Raw genomic sequence first — 19,220 nt, 5'->3', positions numbered from 1 at the left:
TTCTTCTTCTTCTTATTCTTCTTCTTCTTCTTCTTCTTGCCTGAGCTGAAAAAGGGTAACATGTTCGCAGTGTCAGTGGCTTGGTTTCTGGTCTGTCGCCCTGACTTGACTTTGAATCGGTACCAGCGTCAATATGGGTCAAGAGAAGGGCTTGGGGCAGAAAACCACATCCAAAAACTTGCTAAGAACTAGGTTCTTCTCGTGTAGCACTACGCTCTTCATATATATATATATATATATATATATATATATATATATATATATATATATATATATATATATATATATATATATATATATATATATATATATATATATATTAATTTGTTTTGTTTTACCTAAGCTTTTTTCCATTTATAGACGGCGTAGATCTAGGATGTGTCAGTTTTCCGGTTCTCAGCAAGTGACTAGGTTGAACTTGCGATCTCGGTGCCCTTTCCCGCCATATGTGCACACCACGTCGGTCGACTGATTGTCAAGTTCATAAGACACTGATAAAGATAACGTGGGCACAGTGGGTACTTTAGTCAGGAGGCCTAATTCGCTTTCGACGCAAGTCCGGTGCTAATTAGCCACTCAACAGTCGTAAGCGATTTTGTTTTCAGAGGCTAAACTCGCATTACCCTGAATGTACTAGGGTACTTTCAGTCATTGCATATTTATATTGTAATAGGCCATATAAACGAAAACGTTCGACATATTAAAAACAGGTTTTCCTTCTTTTCAGCGGCGTCTTTCCAAGTCATCACTTGCCCTACACATCCCTGTGCAGGTGATTTAATGTACAACACAAATCTGGCCTCTTTTAGCTCTTTTCATTAATTACTTCCAAACTCGCTCAGTGTTTTCGAGATTTGTTCCTTCCTCTATTTCTTCTTCCTACTGCCTCTCCTCTATCCTCTACTTTAAACAATTCTTTAAAGTGTTCAGGAATGCCAGAATTACCGGGGCAGTCGTAAAACGATAGATTATGATTATAGACCGATGTACAGAAGTATAGCGACTGCTGTCCTGACTCAGCCCTCAATTAAAGAACTTGGTTGTCGTATGACCTACATGTCACCTGTCGCGTACTTGTGTTTAAAAAGCTCTTATCTGTCTTGATCCCTTAAAAGTAAGTGTGTTTTTGGTCTAGAAGTGAGTAGCGATATGTCTTGGATTATTAAGAGTTCTAGGTTAGTGTGCTGCTCCCCTTCGCCCCACCCCTCTCTCTCTCTCTCTCTCTCTCTCTCTCTCTCTCTCTCTCTACTTCGTTTGGCAGATCACACTTTACAGTTCCAAAGATGAATGAAAATCAGCAAGGCACTGCTTAAAACCGATCATAACTGCTCCTATCTGCGTCATAACCTTGGAAAAGGAAGGTATGGTATATACGTCTTACTCATGTCTAATATATTTAGTTCTTGTTTCCTTGGCGGTTTTATAGAACCATGTAAGGAATTATGGACGATGAGCGAAGTAAGGAAAACTATATTTGCAACAGGGATGCATATGGCATTTAGGATATTTAGTATATTAATAAAAAAGTTTATTTTTCTCAGCACGGCACTCCAGTCGGGAGTTGATTTTTCTTCCTGTTTCTTACCTTTTAGACCTAATGTTTACTGGTACTATTTTCTCGACTGGTTCAGAATTTGTGTTGTCTGGATTTTGTCAGTTAATTCTCGTATTTGTTCGTTGTATGAAACCAACAGAAGCAAAAGGCCTTGGAAATTTCAGCTGATGCTATTCAAGAAGTTAAATCAGAAACCCCTGAGTCACCCATATGCTGTACTCCCCCCCTCTCTCTCTCTCTCTCTCTCTCTCTCTCTCTCTCTCTCTCTCATGAAGAAAAGTTGAGAAATTACCTATCAGGCTTAAGGGAGTCTTATTTCGTTAAGGGAGAGGTAAAAGTATGTTCCCCATATTTGGCCAAACATGAGCCATTTTAATGCTCGCAGTAAAGGAGTTAGCCATTCGCCATACTGTTTTATATACACTTTTACCGTTCGATTAGCAGTCATCGACATAAGTTGCTATCTTTTTATGTTAAAGCTATATTGTAATTTCATTTTTATTCATTGTTATTCACGGTGTCTGCTTCATTACTGTACATATATTTGATATTTGCGTATACCTTTTGCCTTATGAGAACCCATGTAGGTCTAATGGACGGCATAATCATTCACCTTATCCATAGAGTCTATTTTCCCCGTATGGGGGTAGTGCCGTCAGTGCACCTCATACGGTGCACTGTAGGCATTACTTAAGGTTATTTGCAGCGTGCCCTCGGCCCCTGGTTGCACCCCCTTTCGTTCCTCTTACTGTACCTCCTTTCATATTCTCTTTCCTCCATCTGACTTTTCACCCTCTCCTAACAATTGATTCATAGTGCAACTGCGAGGTTTTCCTCCTGTTACACCTTTCAAACTTTTTGCTGTCAATTTCCGTTTCAGCGTTGAATGACATCTTAGGTCCCAGTGGTTGGCCTTTAGCCCAAATTCTGTATTCAGTCCAGTTCATAGAGTCAGTTTGTAGACCTTCGCTACCTCCAAAGACACCTTAGATATTAACGTTAATGTCACTCCTTGATCCCTGTGACCCGGACTGACGGATGTGGGGCCAAGAAGTGTCGACAAACACCTCGCATTGAAAATGGAGGCCAGAGAGATTCAGGTGTGGGTTTAGATAAAGCTGCGTCTTGGAGACCGTTTGAGTTTTTATCAGCCGTTCCTTATCTGCGGAGCGTTTCAGAATTCTCGAGGCGATGGCGATTAATGAGTTGAAGGGATTAGTCATTATTCGTTCTTCTGTTATCGGGGTTTTTACTGGCCGTGGTTAATAGCCAGTCACAGTTAGTCTCTTCAATGAGTGATTTATTTTACAGCATATATTGTTTTCAGTGAACATAGAAATCATTGCATGTTTAAAATCGACTTTTTTACAGTATATTCTGAGCGTTTGCTCTGGTAAGGGATAAATGTATGAAGGGATAGGAAAAGAAAAATTCGTATATGTATATAATATATATATATTATATATATATATATATATATATATATATATATATATATATATATATATGGTGTGTGTATACATATATATATATATATACTGTATATTATAGGCTATATATATATATATGTACTGTATATATATATATATATATATATATATATATATATATATATATATATGAGAGAGAGAGAGAGAGAGAGAGAGAGAGAGAGAGAGAGAGAGAGAGTCGTTTTTACATGTTAGCACATAACTGCATTTCCTCATGTGGACTCCGTTCTCCGTTGCAGGAATCATTGTGTTTTCTCCTTCGACTGCATTTGTTATAGCAATTAATGAACCCGTAACAAACAACATAACATTCGAGGGTTTCTGCAAGGTTAGTTCGCGTGTTTAAGGACAATTATTTTGTGGTGGGTATAACTGGATCGTTTGTTATTTTAGGTGTTGCGATTCCCCGACTGGCATTGCATTCAACTGCAGTTTTTTTCATCCTATAATATTTCCTTTTTACTCTGTTCTTTATTCTGGATTTTTAGAACGTACGTTACCTGGTATCTGAAACGGGTAAGAATATAATTACTTTTCTGTAACACTGTATTAGTGAGCTTCCTTTTCCTTTTAAATGAAGCAATGTTTTACGCCTTGTCAGCATTAATTCGCGCCGCATTTTCACCAGGCCAGATACAGTGTTCATGAATTATCTTACGAAGACATCACACATTGATTTTCGTATTCGATATATCACATTTACTGATGTTTCTCAAGGTGCTTGATGCGGAGAGACATATTTTCAGAAGCTTTCCATCGACGACAATTAACGATTTTAGTAAACATGGATAAGACGACAATTGGCATTTGAATATCTGGATTTGAACGATATAAAGTGATACAACTCGGTGAATTTTGTAACTGCGGCGGAATTGTTTTCCCACGTTCATCTGATTAAAAGTTCCTCGATCATACATAAGGGAAAGATTTTGGAGAATCTAAGGTCAAAATACTTTACTGATGAATAAAAGAAAGCCTAAACATTTTCATTTTTTTAACTTAAGTTTTTATTCAAATTATTTACAAAAGATTACAACCAATCTCGAACTACATACATTTACATTTAGAATGCATTGCTCTCAATATTACAAAAATTCTTTGTGAAAAGCATATAATCTTTTAAAATGGTTTTGACACCTCTTTGGTTGCACATAGCAGAAGCTTTTATTTTATTTATAATCAAAGGCTCAGGCACATTCGTTTCTTTAAATAACCATATACATATTTACAATATAACTTAACAAAATTAAAGTTGCTGTGTTCCTTTGTTTCTTCATGTTGGCTTCTCGTAGCAGGCTTCACTTTACGTAGCCCGCATGGGTTTGTATTTTGGCTTAAAGAAAGATGAATGGGATAGTCCCTAAGAAATCTTCAGACCCATTTTCATGTGACCTTGACCAAAGTGGTTGGTTACCTGTCTGCTTTTCTTCTCACAGAGAAACCTCGGACAATTCTCCTTTTTAGATGCAGCCTTTCCATTCACTTAACAAATTCCATTACCATTCCTTTCAGAATTAACCTTTCCATTATCCCCCCTTTTCCGAAGTGGGCCGTTCCTCCGTGACCATCCCTTTACGTGGTGGGAAGGCTACTTTACAGAAGTGGCCTTCCCATCACGTTACCTTATCAAACAGCGCCTTGATAATCTTTTATGGAAGTCGAGTCAGGCTATAAATTTTTATATAATCCTTCGTGATTTCCGCGTCGTTATTTATCAGTTAGGCCTCAGTGCCGAATCTCCTTTAGTCACGTGCACTTTTTGGTGAGGTTTTGGGTAATAAAGAGACCACCTTCAGTAAGGACGTCGGAATATTATATTTCATTTTAAATTTAATATTGTGAGGTATTTATACGCAAGACATCCTAATCTCAAAGCTCACTTTGCAAGCATTTGATTCCTATATGCTTGTTCTTTTTGGCGAGTCAGTGAAATGAGATAATCCACAGACACTATTCACTTTTGCTTTGTATTTTTCCTCTCTCTCCCTGACTTCTTTTCCCCCCAAAAATTCAGCCCCCTCCCCCCTACCACCCTTCTCGTTCACCTTAAATCTGACATTAACCCCCCATAAATTCCCCGAAGCTTCGGTCCTCATTTTGTAAACCATGACATCAGCGGATAGTTATGCGACGTCAGGCTGGTGGTTCCTTACTGGTGCTGCGTTGTGTGCTAGAGCCACTCCTCTTGTTTCTTATCTCTGGCTCCAGCACTAGATAAAGGGTGAGCTGATGCCTCTGTCATGTGCAATGTTAGCCATTATTTAAGAGCAAAGCATTTTTTTTCTTTTCTCTAGGAGATTTGTAAGAGGTTAGTCATAATCGTGGAACAATTTGAGAAATACTGGAACTTCTTGGGACTCGTCTACTGATAACATTTTCCACGGGTGTCCCCTCTCGGTGGAGGGGTTGGCAGGTCTGCATACCAATTTCTGCGGACGGAACTCGAGGTGTTTTATTTGCTGAATTATCAGTTTTCAGCCTTTATATTTACTTCGTAAGATAATCCAGGGTGATGAGAAAATGACGGTTGAGTGATGCAATTTTTGTGAAATATATGGGATTTTTGCCACTGCTAGTGGCTATTGTCCTTGACTTTTTATGATCAAGAATGCCAGCCACATCTGAAAGTTATCTTATCCTTTGACAAACTCCACAAGAACAAGCAATTTACTCTTTTTGTAGCTGTAATATCTGTAGTTTCATCCGATACTGCTGCTTGAGTTATGTGCTTGAAAAGGGTCGTCAATAATATCGCCAAGAAAGAGGGGATCTCCCCTTGCCTGCGGTCGCTAAGCCTCGAAAAAGGCAGGTAGGCCTAGAGCCGTGAAATACAAGCTTTGGTGGGATGTTAGGCCTTAACTTTGGCCTTCCATCATGCTTAATGCCATTTTTATGTATATGAGATGTTCATACGATTGTGCTTGGCGAGTTGGTGTTTCCGATAGCTCCAAACTGTCGAGGCCTCGGTCGTTACCTTCGAAAGTATGCACGGGCACGCACTGCCTAGGAAGGTGTAGTAGCTTGATGCTTTGTTGTTGACAAAGATCGTGCGCTGAAGTTTCCATTAGTCGAATGTCGTGGGGTTATCTAGGTCGAAGATGTCTCCGAGAGAGTTATCTCGTCATGTGATATTGAGCTGAAAGTCCCGTATCATCCGTGCATCATTTTTCCTTTTTTTTTCAGAGAAATGTTCATCGCATGATATGACACATTCCAGCCATCTTGTTTATCATGCGTCCGGTATGTGAGGGCTTATCGTAATTATCAAGGAGGGATTTTATTGGTCGGGGTTCCAGGGGAAACCAATTAGATCACACCTCTGAAGTAATCTCGCCCCCGATAAAACCAACCTGTGTGCTGGGTGATAAGGCTGGCCTGGCCCTCGCCTCTAGTTCAGTTCTTTTGTTCTGTGGAGAGGGACTTTATTGCACCAGTCCTTGGAATTTGGAGATTTGCTTCGTGAGTATCTCTCTTTAATATGTATCTAGCTCCTTATAGAGTTTGTAATTCGATATATGGTGAATGTTGTGGTCCGTTTGTGCTGAAAGGCAAGAAGCAGCATCAAATTGTCCTGAGGAGTGAATGGGTCCGTCCCATTCTTGTGTCTTCTGTTTTCATTAGTCTGTCTGAGGTATATATTGTTTGTTTTTCAAGGTTGTTATGCAAGAGTATTCATATTCTTCCCTTGAACCCTGAACGTAAACGATCGTTTCCTTTCTTATTAACACCACAAAACATTGCGTAGTCTCTTAACAAAGTATACTGTGACATCATGGACGGTTAACCCATTTATAACTTCAAGCAGTGTCGTATATGTTATGTTCAACAAATAAATTGGTGCTTGTGATTCAGTATTTCACGTTATCCTAAGTCGTCCACTGTTGCCAGTTTCATTTTTCTTATAACAGTTCAGCCACTACTCAAATCATCAGGTCAGCCATGTTTGCAAATGATCATTGGAATAGAAAAGTTTGTTGTTACGCTGACCGTGCCAGCATCTTCAAGAGGTTGACCAGAGATTTTAATGTTCAGTGCAATAGTCTGTAAAACGGGGTTGTTTGTTCGTACAGTGTCATTTTGACACGTATCAGGGCGTCCAGTATGTGCACGTAGCACCTCTTGTGAGGTCTCGTATTTCGTCATGTTTTGTTGTTTTCTGCCATTGTCTGACAGCTTTGTGAGATTACACGTTGTTATTACATTCTCCGTTTCTTCTTGGTCATCCAGTATTTGTGACGCTTCTCTTTGTTTTGTTTAAGTGGAAGCCACAGTACTTGTTGGTTAATATATATATATATATATATATATATATATATATATATATATATATATATATATATATATATATATATATATATATATATATATATATACACTGGGCAAAGGAGCTTTTCTAACTCATGAAGCCGTTTGGAGGAATAATTTTTTTCCTTTATTCCCGCAAGAAGGGAATGGCTGTTGTCCTTTTTTTTATCTCTGAACTTTCAGAAGAAATTTCATGTCTTTGGGGAGGATTTTGTTCGCTCAAGTATAGCCTTTTGTATCTGATTTCTCGTCTTTCAGTTTCTCCTCTTATTAGATATTCTGTTGGAATTCTTTTTTGGTACTTACACTTGGTGTGTCAATTCTGTAGCCTCCTCTCCAGCCATTACCGCAGATTTAAACCACGAAGCCCGCATTGGCTTTCACACAATGAAATGGACTTCCCAGGAGGCGAAAGACTGAAATATAAGAAGCATTCGGATTTTAACCCATGATTGCAATAGGGCTGATTAAATATGTTATTTATGCATTCAGATCTTGAAAATGGTGTAAGGTATTGACAACCCGCAAGTATGCTACGTGAAATGTCGAACGTTAGAATCTTGATCACTTTCGCATCGACAGCTCAATTGCTATTAAAAACATACAAGGAATTCCTCCCTGGAGTGAATTGGCTGGATTATTATTATTATTATGCATATGGAACAAGCCCACAAGGGACATTGACTTAAAATTCAAGTTTCCAAAGAATGTGGTGTTCGTTTGAAAGAAGTAACATAAGGAAATACAGAAATACGAGATCTTGTATTAGAAAATAAAGTATAAATTAACGGATTAATACATACATAAATAGATAAAACTGGAAGTCGGTCTACGCAAGACGTTCTTCAAGAAACAGGAGGAAGTGCATGAACACAAAGGGAGCAAGCTTTCGTATCCTTTTCTCTAAGTCTTCAGCTTGAAAACCCTGATGGACAGAGTCAACAGACTCCAAAGGGAAATCAAGCTGCAAAGAGACCAAAATTATAAGGAAAGGTGATAAATAAATGAATATGAAGGAATAGAAAATAAAACCAATACACTTGAAATTCCGGAGACGTCAGCAGAGAGCAGGAATTTGCATATTCTATTCCTGACCGTATAGTGCCGTCAGTGCACTCGGGCCAGCCCTAGGAGAGCTGTTAATCAACTCAATGGTCTGGTTAAACTAAGGTATACTTTTGCCCTGACCTCACGTGGTGCACTGTAGGCATTACTTAAGGTTCTTTGCAGCGTCCCTTCGGCCCCCAGCTGCAGCCCCTTTCATTCCTTTTTTTGTAACTCCGTTCATATTCTCTTTCTTCCATCTTACTTTCCACTGTCTCCTAACAATTGTTTCACAGTGCAACTGCGAGGTTTTACTCTTACAACTTTCAAATCACCTTACTGACTCTCAATTTCCCTTTCAGCGATGAATGACTTCATAGGTCCCGCGCTTGTCCTTTGGACTAAATTCTATATCTATTCTATTCTCTTTGAATACCACTAGCAATGTAAAATACCGTGAGTAATACCAGGTCTGTTAGCCAATTCAGGCGGAAGTTGGAAGTTAAATTCACTGAATTAAATAGTAAAATCTTGGCGAGTTCCTCCGTTGAACTGGGCGAGACTTTCAGCCCCATTTATCATCCTGAGGCGAATGGTAGTTATGTACGGTGCTTTGGTCGCGAATAAGATTAATTTGGTATACGTTACCAAACGCGGTTACTGTTATCTGCGCGTAATCCGATATGTAACCATTGACTAAATGAAGCAACGAGCGGAGCAGTCAGCTTAACCAAACCGCGATTCGGCCTTCGCATGAGAAGGCAAACCGTAGTGGGATTTTTGCCTTCCATTTTTAGTATATTTCTTTTTATTATTCAATAAATTTATCTGATTTTCCGAATGTCGAATATTTTGGGGTTTGTGGCTATCAAGGATTTCTCATGCTTGAGGAATGTTTTGTTTTATATAAAAAATTGGCTTGTGTGTATGTATGTTTAATTTTTCAGGAAGTTTGCGTTATTATTAATTAACCAGATGGGTGTGTCATGTATTTCTATGACTGTGTATGTATCTTTGATGATTTATACACCTAATTGTAAAAGCTGTCGTAATGGTAAAAGTTATGTACTTTTATACGACAAGGTTATTGATCTAATCATATATTTATATACAGAGACAAAAGCTTTCTGAGAGCCTGGTTAGACTTGTTGCTAGAACCTGAGGAGGAATTCCCAGTAGTGTTATTCTAATGGTGTCGTTCACAAGTGGCACGTAAAAAAACAGGAAGCCTTAAATGGTGCCCGGGTTTGGAAGCCTTAGGGACATGCCAAAGCCTTTGTAGGGCTGTTCATCTTTTTTCCGCTTAAGCCCGTTTTCTTTCGCTCTACCCTTTCGCGTCTCGTTTTTTATGTCGATTTTAATCATTTAAAGTGTTTCTGACCTAACCATTCGTAATTAAGTTTCTCTCTCTCTCTCTCGGGTTGTCCGCTTTTTAAGATGATTTTTTTTTGTGTCGAGGATTAAGCTGGTGCATTGAGGATGAATGTCGTGAATATGAATTGACTGAGTGATTTGTGGCTATTAAAACTGGCGTGACGACATCAATGTTATTGACGCCGTCAAAAATATGAAAGGAAGCTTTTGCGTCAGATATTGATTGATTGATTATGTGTGTTAAAATGACAGATGTATGATTTTATTTGCAGCAGAGGCTTCTAACATTTTGACCTTTAGAGTGTCTATTACAAACTCAATATTTATATAATTTCCCTTTTCATTCATCCTCATCATAGCGCTGAATGACCCAATGGGCCCCATTGCTTGGCTTTATGCCAAAATCACACATTCCATTCCTATACAAGAAATGTATTTTTATCCCTTATGCTCTCCAACTTCTTAAAAAATGCTTTGTATACAAAATGATAAAAACGCAGCTGAGTTCCAGTGAATGATAAATTTCACCTTCGGAGGAGTTAGACAGCTCCATGATGGATTTATAATTCAATATATTATTTTTTCTTTTTATGCCTATCAGTTAGGCCTAGTGGTAAAACTGAAGAATTGGAAGTCTGATAGACAGCTAATAGCCGTGTTGTTATAAAGTACATTTATTATTATAGTTTTTTTAGTTGTATCCTAAATTTGCATACCGTCTCATGAAGCAAGCCGGAAAAGCGATCAAGTTCTGCCAAACAGAAAGTACATATAAATAAAAATAGAGGAGAAAAGAGAGCCAGGAGAAGAAAATATACAAAATAATAATGAAAATAACCGGGGAAAACACACAGACAACCAGATAATAAAAAAGTCCAGAATCATTTTAAAATGGACTTCCCCGCCAAAACATAATTTCTTATACCGGTAATATTATTTATACTGGTAATATTTACCCAGAACCACCGGTCTCCGTATACCGGTAATACTGTTTCTTATATTGGTAATATTTACCCTGAACCGTCGGTCCTCTGATGTGCGTTGATCCGATTTGTAAGGAGCAGGAGTATTCTTCTTTGTGTGTTAATGGGGGTGGGCGGGGAGGGAGTGGCTGGTAGGGGGAGGGGGGTATTGTGGTCCCTTTTAGCGAAGAGTGACGTTGTACGGATTCCAGTCCTACTTGTCATTTCCTACTCATTCATAGTGGTGGCCTGACAGAGAGAGAGAAAGAGAGAGGGAGAGGGGGGGAGGGCGTTGTTTCATATGGTTTTTCCCACATGACTGTGGTATTTCTTCAGTTGTCACTGATTTCAGCATTTCTGAAATGCCCCCATTTCAATCTGAAGTTTTATGCTTCATTAAATCCGTGGAGTCTGAATGTATTTAGTAAGGTACGAACTTTGCTATTTTTACTTTTCTTTAAATTGTGATTTTTCAGTAAACATAAGAAATGACTCTATCAGTCAAGATTCTCGCAAAAAGTCAAAGTACGGATGAGTGTCTTTGTGCAAGTGGTAAGTGTTTGTATTCTAGTATGAAAAAAGGAGGAGGATGTTGAGGTTACAGATGAATTAATGGTAGTTATTCGTATGTCCTAACACATTTCTGATATTGTCCAATTTTCTCGTCTGGACCCTGTCATCGGTATTATAAGAATATAACTAAGATAGCCAATACAAGTCTTGAATGTTCTGAAGTCGATGTTGGCGTAAGATAGGCAGATAACCCGTGGCATGATCTCACCTCAGGTAATGTTTTGTTTGAGGTTCTGTAATGAAAACATTGTGTCTGGAGAGTCGAACGGAATATTATCTTCCTTAACGCACTTCAGACATTTTCTTCTTTTTTCGGGTAGAATTGTCTTATATAAAATGTGAGCTTATATTTGCTCTTACCCGTAGGAGGAGGGGGTTGTGCTAGTGCCGTTAGTGCACCTCATGGGGTTCACTGGATGCATTACTTAAGGCTCTTTGCAGCGTCCCTTCGGCCCCTAGCTGCAACCCCTTTCATTCCTTTGATGTATCTCTGTTCATATTTCCTTTCTTCCATCTCTAACAATTGTTTCATAGCGCAACTGCGATGTTTTCCTCCTATTACACCTTTCAAACCTTTCAACTGTCAATTTTTCGTTTCAGCGCTGAATAACCTCATAGGTCAAAGTGCTTGGCCTTCGGGTTACATAATATATTCTATATTTGCTCTTGGAAATATACGACGGAACTCAATGTTTAACCTGTGTACACTCTCTTGAAGTGCCGACAAAAACCCACCAGTTCCAGATCTCACGTGGCACTAACAGCGAGCCGTGTCGATATTATACATTTCATTTACTTTGGTATACTACGTGTCCGTTTTCTTTTAACGATTCCGATACTCAGTTTTGGAAAGTTTCATCAAGTTTCACTCTTCCTTATGACAGTAGGTTACGCCTTTTTCTACGAGGTGAAAAATGGGGTAAAAGAAACTACGTAGCTCAATTGCTTGACATTGATGCGACATTGAAGTGTGCTCTGAATATTATTTCGCTCCGTTGCATTTAGGAATTACCTTCCCCGCCGTCTTTCCCTCCTTTCTCCTTTTGCCTCGTTTCGTCGCTCTCGTTATTCGGGAAAAACCGTCTCTCAAAACTACTGCTTTCGTTTGAGAGAGAGAGAGAGAGAGAGAGAGAGAGAGAGAGAGAGAGAGAGAGAGAGAGAGAGAGAGAGAGAATTAAGTACTTTTGTGTTCGTTCATCCTTTTGTTGTCAGTCGGTAAACACGGTAGCCGTTTTCTTCCGAGTGATTGGTTTTCCCGAAAAGGAATTTTGATGACTTCGGAAGTTAAGTGATTGGTTTTCCCGAAAAGGAATTTTGGTGACTTCGGAAATTGAGAATGTCAGATTATGGCCATTTTATTATACTGAGAATTTTACAGAAGTTTAAACACCTGCAACGAACGTTTTCTGCTCACAGTCCCCCATGGTAAATCTAACAGCTCGGCAACACCGGTAAACTAAAGCTAACAGCTCGGAAAGACTAGCAAACATCTTGATCGTTTTAAAATCATGTAAACAAAGCCATAAATCAACTCTGAAAGAAATCAAGCAAGGCTTTCCATAGCCTAATGAGTTGGGGGCTATTGGGCCGTGGTCCCGTTAGGCCGTAAGACACAAGTCAGAAGCGTTTAGGCCCGGGAACTTGTAGGCCGATGATTGACAAACCTAACGTGAAACTGTACCTACAGTATATGAACAGGAACTACGTGACGAGAGGGTGAAGGTGACTGGACATTTTGGGGGAAGCCAAGCACAGGTACCAGAGTGGCGTCTGTGTACAGCGTTTTTATTGGTTTGTAAAAGTTGTTCGTTTGCACGGCCGCGACTGCAGTCTTGTGTGACAGAGCATAATGATCGCGTCTTATTCCTGTGGTACTCACAAGGCACAGTCGATCTCTTGAGCGTGGTAGGTTGGCTGGTTCGTTCAGGGACAAAAGATGAACTAAAGCTCAATGTTTCTAGCCTTCCTTGGATGTTAAGTCTACTAAAAAAATGGACGAAGCTCATTTAGGTTGTGCAAAGCTTTGGCTGTACGCTCTCTAGGCAAAGTTATTTTGGAGAAGTCTTGATATTTAGCATGTAAACATGCGGCCGTTTGCTATGACTGATATTAATGAAGTTAACCCATACCAGTATTACTGAAATTTTAGCAAAGAGTATCGGCAATGAATCAGGTACTTAGCAGTTAGCAGACTGTAGTTAGGTGCAGTCGGGGAAAGAGAAGCATGAGGCTAGCAGCGTTATATTGAAATACTAGCTGAGGGCCGAAATAGTTAATTTACAACTTTTGGGAGCCCCTTTGATAAGACATAAGGTTTTTACTATACGGTATGTATGTATATATATATATATATATATATATATATATATATATATATATATATATATATATATATATATATATATATATATATATATATATATATAATCGAAAACTTTAAGAAAGTCAAACCCTGTCATGGGTATACAGCTTTATCTGTAATGAAATCTTGAATGATTTACAGTACAGGGGTAAATCTCTCTCTCTCTCTCTCTCTCTCTCTCTCTCTCTCTCTCTCTCTCTCTCTCTCTCTCTCTCTCTCTCTCTCAGCTGTGTTTATACTTCGAACTTGAATATTGACACCATTAGTTTATTTTCCAGTATGGCATCATCTGTCAATTGGCAAGAAGTACCCATTTTCTTTGGTTATGGTTATCTGTAAAAAAATCTAGAATATTTATAAAAAATCATCAGCTGTGACCTTCTTGAGCTGTTTCGTAAGTTACATCGAAGTTTTTTTTTTAAAGGCAACTTATCAGCTCATAAGACGTGATTAAAACGATAAGAAGGTTAAAAGACTGGTGGTTGATTGTTTACTGTGACGAAAGAATTTTACGACTTGGGATCAATGTCTTTTGGTTCGTAGAGCTGGCGGGGAGAGACCTTGAAGCAATTGCATGTATAGTGTATGTAGGTGCATGCAAGCACGTTTCTCTCAACGAAGTCCGAATGCTGCGCGGAAGAAAGCAGCATCTTTAATGCTGACGAGTGCGCTTGCGAGCAAGCACGCACTCATCCAAGTCGTTTGAGGTTTCCTGCAGACGAAACATTTGAAAGTGAGTGAGACACTCAGAGGCCGAGAGTTTTGTGCTTAATGAATACCAGCAAGCAATCAGCTTTCGAGCTGCGAACGTGAATGAGGAACCGCAGAGAGAGAGAGAGAGAGAGAGAGAGAGAGAGAGAGAGAGAGAGAGAGAGAGAGAGAATGGAAATGAAAAACAATGGTGATCTCATTAACAGTGGCCAATGCATTGTGGTTTTTCGCTGGGTAGAAGCTCTCTCTCTCTCTCTCTCTCTCTCGATAAAATTAAAAAACCCAGTGGTCCAGAATAGCATTGTCACCAATCTCTCGACCACAGAGAGAGCGATCGCTTCGTTTTCGCAAATGACTGAAGCTGATTATGAAGAAACGAAGCAGAACAATGGTGTTGAAAGTCAAGTAGAGACAGCTCGATGAAAAACAACTTTTTCTGTTGAAAAGAAAAGGATTAAGTACAGGCCACTACGAAGAGCGAGATCCCTTCTAGCATAAGGAAAAGTTAATCTAAGCCACCTGGTTGGATCAGCGGTTAGCATGCGATGTTGTTCCAGGGGACCAGTTGCACTAAGATATTTTGAGTGCAGCTAATTGAGCTAGTTTTGCTGAGACATGGTTCGTTTCTGCTTTAAAAAAGTAAATTCGTATTGTCAGTTTTCAGATCAGGTTATGTAGTAACTACAGTACGGCATTAGTATACTTATAAAATAGGTCCTAAGTTAAATATACCTTAGTTTAACCAGACCGCTGAGCTGATTAACAGCTCTTCTAGGGCTGGCCCGAAGGATTAGATTTATTTTACGTGGCTAAGAACCAACTGGTTACCTAGCAACGGGACCTACAGCTTATTGTGGAATCCGAGCCAAATTATAGCGAGAAATGAATTTCTATCACCAGAAATCAATTCCTCTAATTCTTCATTGGCCGGTCAGAGAATCGAACGCAGGGCCAGCAGTGCTAGCTGAGAACGGTACCCACCCGTCCAATGAGGAACCTATAAAATAGGGCCTAAAAGTATATTAGAAGACTATTGATACACTATCAACAGAACACAGGAGCTACCCCAAGATTCATCGTCTACGTCACACCATACACAAAGCAGAAAACCAGTACAACGCTTGACAGTACGAGTATATTCTGAGCCTCTTACCACAAACAAGTTACGAGTGTAGTCGCAGAAAATTTATCAATGCACCAAGGCGCTCTTACAACGCTAAACTGGATTTATGAAGTTATCCGCATGGAGTTGTTCGACAGTTACCCAGTCTGGAATTAATTGAGAAAACTGTCTCTACCCAGAATTTGTCTTCCGTACCCCCTGCATCGTACTCCAGCCAGATTGTGAATGAGGTTGGTGTTAGCCACCGCCAGGGACGTCAACTAAACGTAATAGGAACATGTTTATAGACAGCCGTAAACTGCGCTGTCTGGTGCAGAATTGAGCAGGCATTTAAGCTACTCAGTGATATCGATACTTTACAGACCTTGCTATTCCGTGGGCCCGGCATTATAAAACGAATGTTACAATTTCTTTGCCCTAGGTGGTCAAGACAGGATCTTTTATACTTGTGCATTCTTCTTTTTTTGGGTGGCAGCTTGTTAAGTAATTATAACTGTTTCTGTCTTCATGGTTATATCCTTGACCAAAAGGAAAACAAAACATTTTTCTCTTTTCTGTGATTGCCTATTAAATAAAATATTTTTGTTGTATACGCTGAATGGTAACTGGAACAAGAGAATAAGAAACGCATCCATTAATTCAAATGATTTTTAAGCTAAGTCCTTCACTCTGTTTGGAGTTGACGCTGACCTTCAAGTAACAAGCAGATTAAAATTACATCTCGACATTATTGAAAACGAAAAATATACAAAAATAACTTCTATTCCCCGATTGAGTGACATATTCTGAGAGAAGGTGTCCCAAATGTGTCATTAACTCTTTAAAAAAGGGGTAACATAAAAACGAGGCTTTTGTATTCGTTAAAATCCAAAGTGGTATGCTTTTTTTTCTTCAAGTTGAGGAGGCTAACTGGCAAGGAGGGAATATTGACTGACCTGCATGAGAGAAACAGACTTGCCCTTCTAACTGGAGAGATAGTGAATACTAGCTATGTCAGAGCTGTTGCTGTGAATTCGTGCTTGGTTTGCCTCATATATATATACATATATATATATATATACATATATATATATATATATATATATATATACATATATATATATATATATATATATATATATATATATATATATATATATATATATATATATATATATATATATATATATATATATATATATATATATATATATATATATACCCTTTCATGTATTTAAGATTTTTACTTAGGTGTATGATTTAATAGTGCTTCTATTCAGTGAATATAAACTGAACTTTTAAAGGCTCTCTCACCTTTCCGAACTAAAATCACCTATCTGATTTTAGTTAACAGTTGATATGCAATCACAGTTTGTCATAAGCTGCACCTTATGATTTCAAATCACTTTTTTTTTTTAGCTTTTAAACTTAAGTTACATTTGATACTGTACTTATTTACTCTGTCGACTACCAGGCCTCATTACTACCCATTGCCTCTTGCACTAGATCCCTAAGGTGTGTTACTAGGTCCAGGGCCACTTCCTTTGACGAATTTATTGTCAGGGGGAGAGATATTGAAAGCATAAAAAATATTTTGTTTTAGTGATCTTGCTGGAAGGCGCGAAACTGATCTGCTACATGTGAAAAGAACTGGATTCTCTAGTCAGTGACTCGGGGGGCGTTGCTGCTTTAACATGTCGTGCACACAAGCTCTGTACGGTTTGAAATGATAAGCAGTACATATGGTAAAAAATGAACTGCGGTCTGTGTGACGGTAGTTAACTGATTATGAGCAAAACTAGCGCTACACTGTGCGGAGGATATGTTTTACATTCAGCTGTATGCGAGACTGTAAGAACTGTTCAACACTACGGATTATGGGAGAATACGTGAACAACTCTCTCTCAGATTGTGTAGTTCACGTAGACTGATAAGCACTTCATTGTTGGGAGAGTTGCACTACAATTTATGCGATGGTTATACCTTACTGATTGTATAGAGCTTTCCGATCTGTGGGAAATGTCAAGCTTATAAACAGCAACGTCATTACACAGTATTATGTGCGGTGCAAATTCTATCATAGGAAATTCTCGATTCTCTTGAATAATTCACACCTCTCACATTTGCGGAGGTTCATGGCGAGTCAGTTTGAGAATAACTAATGTAAAAAAAAGAAAATTGTTATTAAATATAAGGTAAATGTTGCATGATGAACATTTGTCAAATATAAAAAATAAAGAAAAAACAAATTTAAGATCGGTTCAAAGTGAGGTACTGAGGAACATTGTTGCCGGAAATTTCATGTAATATTGCAACTCGAGACTGTGTATATTGTACATTGAACATTTTTAAATAAAAGATAAAAAAAATGTAAAAAAGGCAATTGTTTTGTGTCCATGTTTTTTTAACTCTGTAAACTGACTTGATTGTGTAATTTCCTTTACGCCTGTCTGCATCGGAAGCCTTTTTGAAAGCCTAAATAACATATCCGAATGACAAGTCACCAGCGGGTGTCTCAGGTTTTGAGCAGAAATATTTTTATATCATCTTGGTCGATAAATTTGTGGTGTTGTTCTCGAAGAGACGAGAGACCGAAGCTCTTCCCAGCGGTATACATCATCCACTTTGTTTAATACATTTTTTTAAAACTCTTATTTAGAAAATTGACATAGTTTTACACATAGTTTTCCTTTATACAAATATATTTTTATATTATTTACATATGCTTATGTTAGTTATCACCATGTGATAACTAACAAGACAGAATAGACTATACAACTAGCTGATAATGCAGTAAAATGAAAAAAAAATATTACAATGACTCTGTTTATACCTGATGTTTGAATATGTCGTAATTCGTCCCTGTTTGGCGAACTGGCGTATCCCATTTTTAAAAAAATATTTTGGGTTTTCCAGCCAAAGTATTTCAGTTTTGGATACTCTGTAACATATCAAAACTTCAGTTGTCTGTGTTGTCACAATTTTCAAACCAAATTCCTTCCAGAGTTAAGTAGAAGCTCGGAATAATAGTTCGATAATTTACGTAATTTTATTGTTAATGATTTAATATCTTCACTTAATTTTTTTTTTATTTTTAATTTATGGCCTTTATGGTTCGTAGCGCCTTTCGTGGTAGTAATATTCCGTATTAAGGTTTACAATGAATAATAATAATAATAATAATAATAATAATAATAATAATAATAATAATAATACTTTTTAAAGATTAAAACTGCTGCTTGGGTGACATTACTGGCATTATCATATGCTGATAAAACCAATAAAGCATATAATTCTTTACCGATCAATAATAATATTGATTACGTTAATGGCGTCATTCTGCTATCACCACAACGAGATTCGTTTTAATTTAAAAGTAGGAATTTTCGTGAATGTAGCCTCTGTAGGTCGTGTGCAAATTGCATTTGAATGCACTGTCAGCAGATCATGTGCAAATTACACTTGAATGCACTGTCAGCAGGTTATGTGCAAATTACACTTGAATGCACTGTCAGCAGGTCATGTGCCAATTGCACGTGAATGCAGTGTGAGCAATTCATGTGCAAAATGCACGTGGATGCAGTGTGAGGAGGTCATGTGCAAATTACACTTGAATGCACTGTCAGCAGGTCATGTGCAAATTGCATGTGAATGCTGTGTCAGTAGGTCATGTGCAAATTGCATGTGAATCCTGTGTCAGTAGGTCATGTGCAAATTGGTTATGTGCAAATTACACTTGAAT

General features: G+C 38.3%; 1 protein-coding gene across 19 annotated transcripts in view; it reads left to right on the top strand.

The window, feature by feature from the left end:
- LOC136832604 (epidermal growth factor receptor kinase substrate 8-like) overlaps positions 1-19,220 on the top strand; it is a 190,436-nt gene that overhangs the window by 27,639 nt on the left and 143,577 nt on the right. For 9 of the 19 annotated variants that reach the window (XM_067093813.1, XM_067093802.1, XM_067093807.1 and 6 more), the window contains exon 1: positions 6,366-6,504. The exons of the other annotated variants lie outside the window; for them this stretch is intronic. The gene's annotated coding sequence lies outside the window, so the exon portion shown is untranslated. Of the gene's footprint in view, positions 1-6,365; positions 6,505-19,220 lie in introns of those variants that run through there. 19 annotated transcript variants of the gene reach the window in all.

Source organism: Macrobrachium rosenbergii, chromosome 50, assembly GCF_040412425.1.
Source record: "Macrobrachium rosenbergii isolate ZJJX-2024 chromosome 50, ASM4041242v1, whole genome shotgun sequence".
Classification (NCBI taxonomy): domain Eukaryota; kingdom Metazoa; phylum Arthropoda; class Malacostraca; order Decapoda; family Palaemonidae; genus Macrobrachium; species Macrobrachium rosenbergii.
Note: the sequence above shows the minus strand (reverse complement) of the source record. Positions and strands in the feature narration are given on the sequence as shown.